This window comes from Podarcis pityusensis (assembly GCF_964106645.2).
Source record: "Podarcis pityusensis genome assembly, chromosome: Z".
NCBI lineage: Eukaryota > Metazoa > Chordata > Lepidosauria > Squamata > Lacertidae > Podarcis > Podarcis pityusensis.
This window is the reverse complement of record NC_138044.1, coordinates 35,506,272-35,521,743: the sequence shown is the minus strand read 5'-3', so window position 1 is coordinate 35,521,743 and position 15,472 is coordinate 35,506,272.

The window sequence follows — 15,472 nt, the reverse complement described above, 5'->3', positions numbered from 1 at the left end:
CAGCGAGCCAAAGGGGAGAGGCGGGCACCGGCGGGGCTATTAGAACCCTTACCAACCCCAGAACGACCTTGGGAGGCAGTGTCGATAGATTTTATGACTGATCTGCCGAAGTCCAAGGGGAAAACAGCCATCATGGTGGTGGTAGACCTACTAACAAAGATGTGCCACTTTGTAGCCTGCTCGCATGCAGTCACGGCGGAAGAGACAGCGAAGTTATTTGTAGAACACATTTTTAGGTTGCACGGGGTGCCATTGAGGGTGGTCTCAGACCGAGGAAAACAATTTACTTCCAGGTTCTGGAGGAAGCTCATGAGCTTACTGCAGGTGGAGGTCAACTTTTCGACTGCCCGGCACCCTGAAACCAACGGGCAGGCGGAAAGAGCAAACGGGGTCCTCCAGCAATACCTGAGGTGTTATGTCAATGACAGAGAGAATGACTGGGTAGAAAAGTTGGCGCTGGCGGAATTTGCCTACAACAATGCCGAGAATGTGTCCACAGGGATGAGCCCCTTCTTGGCTAATTATGGGTGTCATCCCAGGGGTTCCCCAGGGGGAGAAGGGGAGAGATGGAGCGTCCCGGCAGCCGAGCATTTTGTAGAAGAAATGGAAGCAATCCATCGTCAGCTCCAACTCAACTTAGAAAGGGCGAAGGAAGAATATAAGAGGCAGGCAGACAAGAACCGAAGGGAAGGTGAAACCATAAGGGTGGGAGATAGGGTGTGGCTGTCAACCCAAGGGTTGCCGTTCAAAGGAGGTTGTAAGAAATTAAGACCCAGGAGATTGGGTCCCTTTGAGGTCATTCAACAGGTCAACCCAGTGGCTTTCAGGCTCCGGTTACCCAACCACATGAAACTGCACCCAGTATTTCACAGGTCGTTACTGTCACCGTATGAGGGGGGACGAGAAGGGATGGCCACTCGGGGACGGTCATAGAAGAAAGGGAATGCAGCAGCCATGTGGCAGAAATCCTCGACGCCAGGTGGAAGGGGGATCAGGTGGAGTATTTGGTAGCGTGGGAAGGAGAACCGGAGTCAGAAAACACTTGGGTAATGGCAGAAGATATCAATGACGAGGTATTGATAGAAACGTTCCATCAAAGGTTCCCAAGGAAACCTCAGCCTGTGGAGAGGTTCCGGAGGGAATACTTTGGGACCACCGATGAGGAGGAGGAGTTGGAAGGATTCTCGGACTCGGAAGGGGAAGGGGAGATGGACTCTGAGGAGGAGGAGTACTTCGAGACCAGGAACCGCAACAGGTGGAGAGAAGTGTTCGAGACATCGGAAGATGAAGGAAGTTCATTCCGGGGTTTTGCCTCCTCACCGCCCGTAGAGGAGGGGGCGAGAGGGGATGAAGGGGGCCCTGGAGGGGAGGTGGATGTCAGGGAACTGCCATCGGAAGGAAGGGAAGTGAAAGGGCTCACACAGGTTGGGAGAGACTCAGCAGCTGAAGAGGGAACCAGTAGGGGGAGAGGAGCTGAGCTGAGGGAAAGTGAGCTGGAGGGATGGCTCAGAGACACTTCCAGCGAAAACAGTGGGGAGGTTTCAGGACCTCCTGTAGGGACACCCACTCCTCGCCGGAAACTGTCACGCAGAGAGTCCAGAAGACGTGTTTCCGTTAAGGAGCTTTTATGTTGGAAGCGATTCCGAAAGCAACCACTGTCGGAACCTGCCAGCGACTGACGGAGCCATGTTTAAGGGGCTCCGTTACAGACAGAGGTTTGCAAACTTGACCAAACTCTGAGGGACTTGGATTTTACACACAAGCAGCTCATCGTCCCTTCACAACTTCTTTCAAAGGTATTGACAGGATGTGTTTCATTTCTTTATAATAACTTGCTGTAAATCCATCTGGTCCCGGAGCTTTCCCTTTTTAAAGTTCTTTTATAGTCTCTTTTATTTCCTCAATTTCTATTGGGGCATTCAGCCTATCTTTTTTTTTCTGTTGGGATCTTCTGCACCTTTTTTTCCTTTAAATATCTTTCTATCTTCCTCATATTGTTCTTCTCTGTTCTTTTATATAAATGTCTATAAAAATCCAAGAATCCTTTTTTAATAACTTTTGGACTGTCTATTTCTTCACTCTCCACGATGATTTTGTTGATTGTATTCTGTTCTTTTCTTTTTTTGATTTGCCATGCCAGCCATTTACCTGATTTGTTAGTGGATTTGAAGTTCCTTTGTCTCATTCTTTTTATGTTCCATTCTACTTCTTTGTTGATTATCATCGCAAATTGAGTTTGCAGAGCCTTTATATTCTGTTTTACTTTCTCATTATTCGGTTTTTTAACTAGTTTTTGTTCATTATCCATTATTTGTCTTAAGATTTCCTTCTTTCCCTTTTCTCTGCTTTTATTTTTGATTGAATTCTGCTGGATGAAAAATCCTCTCATAACCGTCTTGCCGGCATCCCATACTGTATTGATTTTCGTACCTTTGTTAGAGTTGTTTATAAAATAGTCCATCAGAGTCTTTTGGGCTTTCTCAACAATTTTTTGGTCATCTAGGAGATAATCATTCATTCTCCATCTAAACGTTCTCTCTTCATATCCTTGTGATTCAAATTTTATGGGATAGAAAGGACTGACAAAACCCGAGACCAGGAAGAAGAGACGATGGATGAAGATTGGAAGAAAGTTTTAAAAAAATTATTTAGAAAAGTATTGTAAAATTAATGAGTATTAGAAAAATGTTGGAATGAAATTATTTGGCTTTAGCAGAAATGTTAAAAAGAATTATGTAAGAATATGTTATGGTTAAAAGAACTTGGTATAAATAAGATTTAAGTTTTAAGTTTTAGGGTTTTTTAATGGTAAGATAAGGTTAAAATAGATTAAGATAATTTAATGACAGAATATTGTGAAAGATGGAAAGGATTTGCTGAGATAATTAACAACTAGAATACAAAAAAGGGAGGTGTGAGGAGGTCGATGAAATAAGTTAATGAAAGTTAAGGATTTGGGAATATTGGATTTGTTTTTAAATTTTTTGTTTGTTTTTGCTGTTTGATTTTGATGTACTGTGTGTTTTGTTTTTTGTTTTTGACTTTGGTTTTTATTGATTTGTATTGTTTAATTGTTATTTTTATCTACCTTTTTCTTTCTTTTTCTCTTTCTCTTGTTTTTTTCCTTCTTTTTTCTTTGTAACTTCAAAATTCTCAATAAATATCATTTTTTAAAAAAAGTAATTCAAATTTTATTGGGCTATGGTCTGAAATTACTCTCGGTTGAATTTCTATTTGCCTGATTCTTGGAGTTAATTCATTTGAGACCCATATTTGATCAATTCTCGACATTGACTGGTTTGGGTCTGAATAGAATGTAAATTGTTTTTCCAGTGGGTGTCTCAATCTCCAAATATCAATTAAATTGCAGTTTTTTATCATCGAAAAAAATGTCTTTGGTAGTTTCCCTTCTTTGCTAAGCCCTGCTGCTCTTAGTCTATCCATTTCCAATGACACCACACCCCATTCATGTCCCCCATTATTATAATCTTTTGGTCTATATATTCAAACAGCTTTTCTTCCAAATTTTTGAAAAAATCAGTTTTGTTTCCATTTGGTGCATAGATCCCGACAATTATTATCTTTTCCCCTTGCCATTTGATCTGGACTGCGATGATTCTTCCTTCTTCATCTTTAAAAATTTGTTGAGCTTCGATTTTGTTCCTCACATATAATACAACCCCTCTCTTCTTATTTTTGTCGGAAGATATGAATTCGTTTCCCAATCTTTTGTTAATCAAAACTTTTCTATGTTTTCTTGCCACATGAGTTTCTTGTAGGCAAATTATATCCAAATTTTTCCTTTTTAGACATTGCTCAATTTTATTCCTTTTTTTCTGTCATTCATTCCATTAATGTTCCAATTCCAAATTTTTAATGCCATTATAACCTCTTAATTAAATAAAGGCTTTTGTTATTATTTATAGTCCTTCTGCTTTCCCTTCGTCTTCTTCTTGTTCCTCTTCCTCTTCTTCTTCTGTCACTTTTCCATTCTCTTCTTCTTCATCATCCTTTGGACCCACTCCTTCTGCTCCTGCTCCTCCTACAGCTCCTTTTTCTTCATCTTCTTCTGCTCTTAATTCCTTATATTTTTTCAGGAACTTGCTTGTCTCTTCTGGACTTGTCAGTCTATGTTTCTTACTTTTGTAAAAAAATGGAATTCCTTCAGGAAATTCCCATCTGAATTCTATGTTATTTCTCTTGAGAATTTGAACAAATGCCTTGTATGGGTCTCTTCCTTTCAGTAGTCTTATTGGAATGTCTTTGAAGATAATAATATAGCTTCCATCAATATTTAATCTTTTTTCTCTGTTCTTTTGTAATATCAGATTTCTTTTAAAAAAAAAAAAATATTTATTGGGGTTTACAATAAAAATAAATATAATAAACAGTATTACATATATCTTAACATAATTTCACATTTTCTTTGGACTTCCTCACATCTCCCGCTCCCACTTTCATCGTTGTAACTTTTTGCCAGCAATTTATTATCTTATTTGCATTCTTATGTCCCATCTGTGTATTTATAATCTTATAATTCTAAAAAATGGTTTATATTTTCTCAATCTCACTTATTATCATAAATCATCTAATTGAGTGGTGCTCAATTATTTATGATCTAGCATCCTGCTTAACATTCACTCAAATTACAATGTTTTTGTAAATAATTCTTAAATTTCTTCCAGTCCTCCTCCATCTTCTCTTCTCCCAGGTCACGGATTCTGCCGGTCATCTCGGCCAGTTCCATATAGTCTATCAGTTGCATCTGCCATTCTTCCAGTGTGGGTAGATCTTGAGCTTTCCAGTGCTTTGCAAGAAGTATCCTTGCTGCTGTTGTTGCATACATAAAAAATGTCCAGTCCTTCTTTACCACCCCTTGGCCGACAATACCCAAAAGAAAGGCCTCTGGTTTCTTTGTGAAGGTATACTTAAATACCTTTTTCAATTCATTATAAATCATTTCCCAGAACGCCTTCACTTTAGGGCAGGTCCACCAGAGGTGGAAGAATGTTCCTTCACTCTCTTTACATTTCCAACACTTATTATCAGACAGGTGGTATATTTTTGCAAGTTTGACTGGGGTCATATACCATCTATATATCATTTTCATTACATTTTCTTTCAAAGCATTGCATGCAGTAAAGTTTAACCCAGTACTCCACAACCTTTCCCAGTCCTCAAACATGATATTATACCCAATGTCCTGCGCCCACCTTATCATAGCCGATTTAACCATTTCATCTTGTGTATTCCATTTTAACAGCAAGTTATACATCCTTGAAAGTACCTTAGACTTTGGTTCTAACAGTTCTGTTTCTAGTTTCGATTTCTCCACCTGGAACCCTAATTTCTTGTCATTTTTAAAGACTTCTTTAATCTGAGCGTAGTGTAACCAGTCTCGCACTTTATCCTTCATTTTCTCCAAACTCTGCAATTTCCAGTTGTCTCCATCTTTTTCTAGTATTTCCCAATATTTTGGCCATTTAGCCTCCATATTGGGTCTTTTTCGGGCCTTAGCTTCCAAAGGTGAAAGCCACCTTGGAGTTTTATTTTCCAACAAGTCTTTATATTTTGTCCAGACATTAAACAGTGATTTTCTGACAATATGGTTCTTAAAGGCCTTATTTGCTTTAACCTTGTCATACCATAAGTATGCATGCCATCCAAAAGTATTGTTAAACCCTTCCAAATCCAACACGTCAGTGTCCTCAAGAAGTAGCCAGTCTTTTAGCCAGCAGAACGCTGCGGCCTCATAGTACAACTTTAGATCTGGCAGGGCAAAGCCCCCTCTTTCTTTCGCATCAGTTAATATCTTAAACTTAATTCCGGGCTTTTTGCCCTGCCAGACAAATTTAGAAATATCTCTCTGCCACTTCTGAAAGCACTCCGTCCTGTCCAAAACCTGAAGTGTTTGAAACAAAAACAACATCTTTGGCAATACATTCATCTTGATGGCAGCAATTCGGCCTAACAAAGAAAGTTTCAATTTTGTCCAACTGTCTAAGTCTCTCTTGATTTCTGCCCAGCACTTTTCATAGTTATCCTTAAATAGACTTAGATTTTTTGCTGTTATGTTTACCCCTAGGTATTTTACTTTTTTAACCACATTAAGTTCTGTCTCTTTCTGAAACCGTTCTGACTCTGTATCTGTCAAGTTTTTCCCCAAAACCTTAGTTTTCTGTTTATTTAATTTGAATCCCGCCACCCGACCAAAGTCATGAATCAGTTGTAATACTCTTTTCGTACTAGACTCTGGCTCCTGCAGGGTCAAAACCAGGTCATCTGCAAAAGCTTTTAGTTTATATTGTTTCTGTCCGACCTGAATTCCTTCCACCAACCGGTCCCCTCTGATCATATTCAATAGCACTTCCAGAACCGAAATAAATAACAAAGGGGAAATAGGGCAACCTTGTCGTGTTCCTTTTTCAATTTTAAACTCTTCTGTAACCACATTGTTAACTATCAATTTAGCTTTCTGCTCTGAATATATCGCCTCAATCCCATTCTCAAAACCCCGTCCCACTCCCATTTCTTTTAGGTTTCCCATCATAAATTTCCAGGAAATGTTGTCAAAGGCCTTCTCCGCGTCTATAAAAATTAAAACTGCTTTTGTGTTTATATCTGTTTGCAAAAGTTCCAAAATGTCAATAATGTTTCTTGTATTAGCAAACAAATGTCTGCCTGGGAGAAAGCCTGCCTGGTCCTTGTGAATTACTTCATTTAAAACTTTTTTAAGTCTACTTGCCAAAATGTCTGCAAATATTTTGTAATCCACATTTAAAAGAGAGATGGGACGATAGTTCTTAAGTTGTGTCTTTTCAGCTTCCGTCTTTGGTATCAATGTGATAAACGCTTCCTTCCACGACTCCGGTGCCCTCTTCCCCTCCATAATTTCATTGCTGACCTCCATCAAAGGTTGTATCAAGTAATCTTTTAATGTCTTATAATACTTGGAGGTCAGCCCATCTGGCCCTGGAGATTTGCCCAATTGCATGTTCTGAATGGCCTGTTCAATCTCTTGTCGTGTTATTTTGCAGTTCAGGATTGTCCTATTTTCTTGTGACAATTTTGGTAATCCATTTTTTGCCAAAAATTGTTTAATCTCAGCCTCGTCTTGCGGCCCTTGAGTGTATAATTTTTTAAAATATCTCTGGAAACACTTTCTAATGTCCACAGGATTCTGGATATTTCTTCCTTCAATCTCTAAATTTGTAACCGTATTTAATCTTTGTCTTCTCTTCAACTGCCAAGCTAGCAGTTTTCCACATTTATTCGCCGACTCAAACGTTTTTTGTTTCATTAATTTGACCTTCCACTCTATTTCCTGGTTTGTAATATCAGATTTCTCATGTCTCTGTCTTTAAATGTTATTAAACAGTCTCCTGGAAATTTCCGTGTTTTAGCTGATCTTACTCTCATTCTGAATGCACTTTGAACTGTTTTTGCAACCTCTTCTGGTTCTATCTCTAACCATTGAGCCAACTCTTTTATCAGTTTCTCCTTGTGTTCTCTCCCTGTGTCTCAACATTATTATTTTTTAAAGATCATTGTCATCAGAGATCAAGGATTTATTCCAACCAGGAATGTGCAAAGCATTGCTGAGAGTTGTGTGGCCTGAGGAGGCACTTGAGGGCCATAAAAGAGAGACTCGGGACCAAATGCAGCCCTTAAAGTCCCTAGGATTAATAATATCCAAAGAGCCCTACTGACTCAGCCTAAGGTCCATTTCATCAAGCATTCTGTTGGCCACAATGTTGGCAGGATGTACAGGTCCTGGTTTTAGAAGACTTCAGTATATGTACTAAATGCCCTTCCTTCTAACCTTCTAACCTACCTCATAATAACACAATATGACATAAACCTATGGAAGCTATGTCTCATTAGATAACAGGGTGCAAGAGGCAAGGAGTGTTGAACTGGAGAGACTCTGTGGGACCCAGGCATCCTATCCTCTGCACCACTTGCCTGCTGTATAACATAAAAGCCTACTGGAACATTAAGGGGGGAAAGTAGTTTTCAAGTGGAAAAACAGTGATGGAGTGGGGCAACTGGAGGTGTTCCATAATCGAAAAAAGGCATTAAGAAGGTCTGATCAAAAGTTGCTATAGGGGACATGGAATATCACCAGCCCACTCTAACCTGCCAGTTCAATTAGTCTTCCCCAGCCTGCTCCGAGGTCTGGGCAGAGACAAGAGATTTGGGAAGTTGCCAAGGTGACGGGGGGCATGATGTCACAGGAAAAATGTATCCTTTTTGAAATCCAATATGTTCTGGGAACAATGAGGAAGTGGGCAGAACCATTTTGGCACTGGCTGGAGGAGGCTGCACTGACAGACCGGGAGCCATGACTGACTGCTGTTTTGGACCCCTTCATGGTGTTTTGAGTGTTTACCCTGCAGCTCCCAGTTATTCATCATTGGAGATGCCTGGAATCCATGCTTCATAAGCTGTGACTGGTCTGTTGATTAGTTTTCAGGAAAGCACAGGTACCAGCTCAGCACCAAACCTAGCTTAAATGGAGGCAATCAGCAAATATATATATCCCAAGCCTCTTTCACGCATTCCCTTTTCAGTACAAAGTTGTTTGATGGTAATGATGATATCAAGAACAATTTTTGTTCACTCTCTCTTTGCATCCCTGGTTTCCCCTCTTGCTACTTATAACGTAATTGGATATGATGTCACTTCATGAAGTGGTTTTAAAAGCCATGGTGCATTCAGTGGAAAATAAAGGATTCACACTGCAGGTGAACAGCTTCACGGGATGTAAATTGGGTGGTAGGCAGCCAAGCTGCACAGAGGCGAGGAAGCTGGGTTTTCATTTATGTGTCGCCCCCACCTTCTCCTCTGCCAAAGGCTGCTGAGGAACTGCAGAGTTTTAACTTTCCTGAGTAGTAGGAGGGAGGACAACTATGGCCTGTAGTACATGTGTGGCAGGAGAGACTTGAGCCCACAGCTGGTATTGAACTGGTGGCATTAAGGGAAGGGATAAAGCTCAGTGCAAGGGCATGTGCTTTGCAGGGAAAAGATCCCAGAATCAATCCCTAGTAGCTCCAGTTAAAATAATTTTGTGAAATGACTTGGAAGCCTGGAGCATTTCTGCCAGTCAGAGTAGATGAGTAGAGGCTGGTCTGGTATAAGGTGTTTTCCTAAGTAGTTGTGGCGGAGAAGTGGAACCTGTACCTGTGGGTCCCCAGATGTTGTTGGACTACAACTCCCATCATCCCTGAGCTCTGACCTTGCTAGCTAGGGGTGATGGGAGTTGTAGTTCAACAACATCTGGGGACCCACAGGTTGAGAAAGATGTTCCTGAAGAACAGCTCCCATGTCTGCTGGGGAAGACAGCTTAATGAATGGCCAATTGCCCCCCAATGGCTCCCCATTGTTTCTAAATGGCTCTGCTGGTTTGCATAAGCCAGAGGTTTTCAACCTTTCTGAGTCCACAGCTCTCTTGACCAGCTACCTTCTTTCTGTGGCATCCCTGTGGGACTCAGGAGCCAGTTATGTCACCCCTTGCCTGCAGAGCTGGCAGCTTCTCACCCTTTTTCAAACCCCCTTGTGGAGTGTTTCCCAAGCCTCCTCTCCTCTCCCCTCTCCTTAGGAGTCCTCTGGGCAGCTGCTGCTGCCCTGGTCTCTGAGCTGATCCCACCATACTCCAAAGAGAGGTTCCTCCTTGCACTGCCCCACAGGGGCCTGGGAAAAAGACACCCCAAGTCTTAGTGACCCAAATGTGAACCTGAGGCCAGCATCTTACCTTGGGAGGCGGCAGTGGCAGCAGTGGGCACTCAGCTTCCAGGCAGGCCTTGCACTCAGCAAGCACAAGAAAGCTCAGAGCAGCACCTGCCAGCCTGGCCTCTCACTAGTCTGTCCATTCCCAACAGCAAAGGCTGGTGGACTGGCTGGCTGGGATCCCACACCCACTTGCTTGCTTACACCAAGGCCACCTCAGCTCCTGGCAACCAGCACCCCCTGGCCAACCCCAGAGGTACCATTTGCCTGTGGAGCTTATATCCAGGACTGCTGCAACAAACAGCTGTGCAGCCTTTGGGACGCAGAGACACGTGAGGGTATCAGAGGAGGGAGGGAAGGAAAGAGGGCCAGGGGCCAGTGTTGACCGTGGCACCGCTGACCATTAATTTTTTACCATTTACTAACAGTACCCTAAATCTATGACAGTATAAACTAAACGTGACAAAACCTCATAGCACTTTACAAAAAAAAGTTAAGATTATGAATAAGACAGCTAAAAACAGTTGTTTAAAGACATTTAAAAACTAATTAAAATCAACAGTGAACTAAAGAATGAGCAAGCAGACAGCGGGTTCTCCTTCCCACTTCCACTATTGTTTGGGCCAAAGTGAAAGGCAACTGGGCAAATCCAGGGTTTCAAACCAGGGGACCCCTTGCTGGGGTGGTGGATCCTCCAAAGATAGCCAGCTGTGTTGATTCTTGCTGCCGCCCATGAAAACAATGACATTTTTTTATTACTCTCCCAATTTTCCAGATTTATGTGTGATATGTGAGATAAATCCTCCTTGCCATTTTGAGAGGTGCTATGGGGCTCCTATGTATGTTGCCTGACTCTGTGGGAACCACTGCATGAATGTTTATTTGGTGTTTCTAGACAGCTCTCAGTCCTAGCACTCCCCTGGGGGGAAAAAGCAGTTTACAATATCATTAAGACAGTTTAAAACATTATAAAATTTTGCAACATTGTGAGCAGGCAATTAAAACTGCAGAATTCTAGTTAAACACCCTTAAAAGCCACATAGGATGGGGCTAGTCTAACTTCTTGCAGGAGGGAACTCTGCAGCCACCCTGGTGGGATAGAAAGCAAGGTCTTTGCAAAGGATTGAAATCTCAGTACTATGTGTCACACTCTGGTAGGTGCTCTCAGGGACTAGGTTCTGAGTCAGGATAAGTCCCCTCACCTTATCTCCTTGATCTTAGAAGATCTTGCTTCTGAGTAAACATGTTTAGGATGGCTGTTAAATAAATAAATGTAGCCCCGTTCTCTGCCAGGAACATGTAAAATGGTATGCTAAAAATTGCTAATGGAGCATTTAATTGTACATATGCAACTTAGCTGTAGTCTGCTTGCTTGTTATGAATTTTCCAGGTGGCTCTTGCACAGCCATTGTTTTGCATTAGCTTAGATTTCTCAGCCCCCTGCTTCCTAAAATCTTAAAACCCCACACAATATGTGAAACAGTCAGTTTTCATTTACTTGTGCAGAAAATGTACAATTCTGCTCTAATTAATTTGTCAACCTACTGCTTTTCTGTGTGTGTGGTTGGTGTGTGTTTTTTAAACAACAACAGAATCCTAGGCAACCAGTTATGCCCTGTTATCAACTGACTAGTTAAAAACACAAGCTGCTGAGCTATCTTCCCAGGCAACAGGTGAGCAAATGTGAAATGTCTGAAACAAACACCACAAGGGCACGAGGATGATTGTTAGCATGAAATCTTCTACAGTCAAATAAATTATCCAGCGTGTTAATTAACTCTCATCTATATTCGTGTCATTAGCACTCATTTGGTTGTAAACTGTTTGATCATTTAAATAATTAAATAGCCTTGATATGACTGAGCAAACAACAAGCTACCCAAGTGTATGCAAAAGACACCATGGCGGCAACTGAACTGTGGGGATCTGTCTGATCCCGTTCCAGCTATCCCATCTCAACCGTGGGGTGGAAATGAGCCAAATATTAACTGGGATTGTCAGCCAATAATTTCCTACTGTGAATTAGCATTGTCATTAGCAGAATCTAGGCTCCGTTGTGTGATCCTGCTATTATGAATTGTGACAATAAAGGCGTACTTTCCAACCCTGTGGAAGAGAATACAAATGCCCTGAGCTAGAGCCCCATGTACTGTGTACAAAAACCCTATGTAGGTGGTCGGCTTGTGTCTAAAGTGTACTTGTAAGTAGGGATGCCTATGCCAAGCTCCACATCATTCTCCACCAATTTAGGTGGGGAGCAAAGGTCTGAAGGAGGGAGACTTCTGACCTTGTAGAGGTTCCACACACAGTTTAGAACACTGCATGAAAGGGAGCCTCCATGAGTAAGATACTTAGATAAGTGACCAGAAAAAAGTTGGTTCCTATCAATATGAAATGCATGTCCTCTGGATCCCAAAAGGTGACAGAGATACCCAGCATAGTCTAGAGTTGGATTAACCACAATACCAAGCATGCTACAGCTGACAGGCCCAGCAGATTCCATCCTATGGTGTAATTACGCATTTGAAAATATTCCAGTGAGAACTGGGGATCCAGCTAGCCAACATCAAAGTTCTTGGCTATTGCTTGGTGATTACTGTGCCATTGTATCCATCTGCCACACTGCTACATCAGCTTTGTGACACCGGTATAACTATCACATGTTGCAATGTTGTGTTAGTGCATCTGTTTTTTTTATCTCCCATCCTAATCAATTATGTGCTACTGAAGCAAATTTTAGGATCAGGCTTTTACAAACCTCATTTGAAAGGTGACCTTTTCTAATTTTTCATCCTGTTGCCCTTTATTACTGGAGTTTATGAAGTCTCTAAAGCTCACCAATTATGTTTGCATCTGTTTTGTGTATTGTAAGCTGAGATTTCAAGACCATTGAACTTCTACCTTTCTGAAGATGCATGTTATGGGATGGGGGTGGTGGAAATAAATCCAATAAAAGGATAATAGAAGATTCCCCTGATCTCCTCTTCAATTTTACCTTGGTATGCCCAGAACAATGGCAAGCCATTTCCCAATGGAGTTTTGTAAAGGTTCCATAAAGTGATGATTATTCCTTTTCTACTACTCAAGGCATCAACAGAACACTCATTTGACTCTTCAAGCACCATTAAATTAAACCCTTAACACTACTATAAAGTGTTACTATCACAGGCAATTATGCATCTTGGGTGTTTATCAGTAGGGCTCTGCACATTGTTGAAAATGATGCCTCTACCAGGGCATCTTATCAAGCCACAGCACTGCATCTGCAATGCTGCTTGAGAGGTGACTGAAGGAAAAGGTGTTTGCACCGCCATTAATAAGAGCACTCTAGTACAATTTTGGTGCCATTGAGAAATATAGCCCCGTAACATTCAGAGATGCAGGAAATAAACTGTATCACAGGGAAGGTAGTACAGATCCATGGAGTAGAGAGCTTATATAAAAATCAAAGATGTCACTGTCGTTTGTGATAAATATTCACCAGGGGAAGGATAAACCTCAATCATAGAGCTGGGTCTTAATTTTAAATATCTTTGGTGAGTGATTTAATGTGCTGTTTAGATTCCCACCCACTCCCATTACAAGATGTGAATGTTTTAAGATTCTCAATAAAATCACAAGAACTCCAATTCCTTCTAATATACACAACCCAGATATCACAGCATGTTCCTGCTGATTTACAAACTTCACTGATACTCAGTGTTCACTTTGTTCCTGCTCACTTCTGGGAACTGGGATCATGCATTTATTATCTGGATTCTGAAATTGCTATTTATCACATTTTGATGAGTTCTAGGGTTGCATTACAAGTTCATAATATTGTGCTGCTGCCCAGAATGATAAGATAATGAAAACACAGCACAATCTCATAAAGTAACACCAAGCACCAGGATTGGATTGGGGTGGGGGTTACAAGTATGCCTTTCAAACTAATCTCTTAGGTTGCACAGCGTGCATCTGGTTTCATATGGAGAAACTGAGAGTAGAATGTATTCTGAGCCTACGACAGGTGGAATTCTCTTTGGCTCCTTGGCCTAAAAAGAAAGAAGCTTGAAGAAATTGATGGTTGCATTTCATAATTGGAGCCTTAATTGGAGAAAGAAAATCAAGAGATTTTTAAGTTTGGTCAAACACTAAGGGTCCCAAAGTGCTGAAAGCAATATGAGAGATACAGGCTTCACAGGATTTAGATGACTTCAGGAACCTTCAAGACCTCTTAACCAGAGACAACAATGGGGCTAATATTGTTTATGTGAATCTGCGCAACAAGTAATGATGCATCTATCACAATTCTTTTGATTCTCTTAAAAGACCCTTGACCTGTGGGACATCTGGTTCATCCTGGGAGGACTTTGTGTCTGGTACCAAGTCAGGGCTAAGCACAACATATGATGGCTATAGAGTGGTCTACCTCCACTGTCAGGGGTAGCATACATCTGCATGAATCAAAGTTGGGAGAGTGCTGGTGTGTTCAGGTCCTGTTCTCAGGTTTCCCATAAGCATCTGGTTAGCCCATGTGAGAACAGGTTGCTAGACTAGATGGGTCATTGGCCTGATCCAGCAGACTCTTCTTATGGTAATTATATACCATAAGCCCCATCAGCTCCTGAGAAAACCCAGCATCCTTTAGAGTTCTTGTCTGTTATATACTAGCATGCTGCTGTCTTTCAGAAAAACAGTGGATGTCAAGAATTCACAGCAGAATGCCATGTCGTCACGCAAGTGCCTATTTCAGGCCATGTCGTACATTACAATCTGGACAGCTTTAGGCCTCAGGCACATTGCATGCACACTGCAAGGGAACATGAATTTATATACCTAGTTTTCAGCCTGCACCTTTTCCTGCAGATAAAATAGGGCACTTCAATTTTCAGTGTTGCCAGATGGTACCTTATACAAGCATTCAATTCACTTAACACTAAAGGAAACCTGATCCCACACTTTTCAGGACATCCTTGTGCTATGAGAAGTCAATCAAAGCTGCCTTGCCATCGGGCATCAGACAGCCACTCTCAGTGCTATGACTAATAACATTCTAAGCTGCTTACCCAATTGTAGAATTTAAATTGTGAGGCTTCAGGACAAGGCAACACTGTTTTGACAATCTGAACCCAATGTGAAGGAATTTATATGAGTTGTGCACATTCACCAGGCCTCATGGAGAATGTGCACATAATCCATCCATGAAGAGGAATAGGCTTTTGGGAATGTGCATATATCAACTGAATTTTATACATTCTCCAGCTATTATGCATACTCTCCAACCAGCCTGGTAGAATGTGCAAATGTTGATTGAATTTTGTACATTCTCCAGGAAATACGCAGGTTCTCCGGTTAGTATGCAAAGTCTCCAATAAACATATGTTTACTTCTCTCTTTTGCCCAGAAATGTCCAATCATTGCTCTCCTCCCTGTTTGCTTCTAGCTTCCCTCCCCATGCAGTCCAGCCCCCTTTTCACCACTCTCGTTTCTCAGTTGTCTGAGTAGTGCAGGGGAGATCTGATCAGTTTCAGAGTGGTGGATCCAAATCCCATATTTATTTTGAGAACTGCAGTTACTTACAGGTATTAAATTGAAACACCAAAAAGCAAATAAAACTCCAAGCCAGAGAAAAAGCCCAGTGACAACTACAATATCAACATAATGAGCAACATGGAACGTTAGTCATACTAAAGAGTATGAGTATGACTTAGTTTTATATCACCCAATATCCTTTCTTGCTATGGAGAAGACAATCATCATT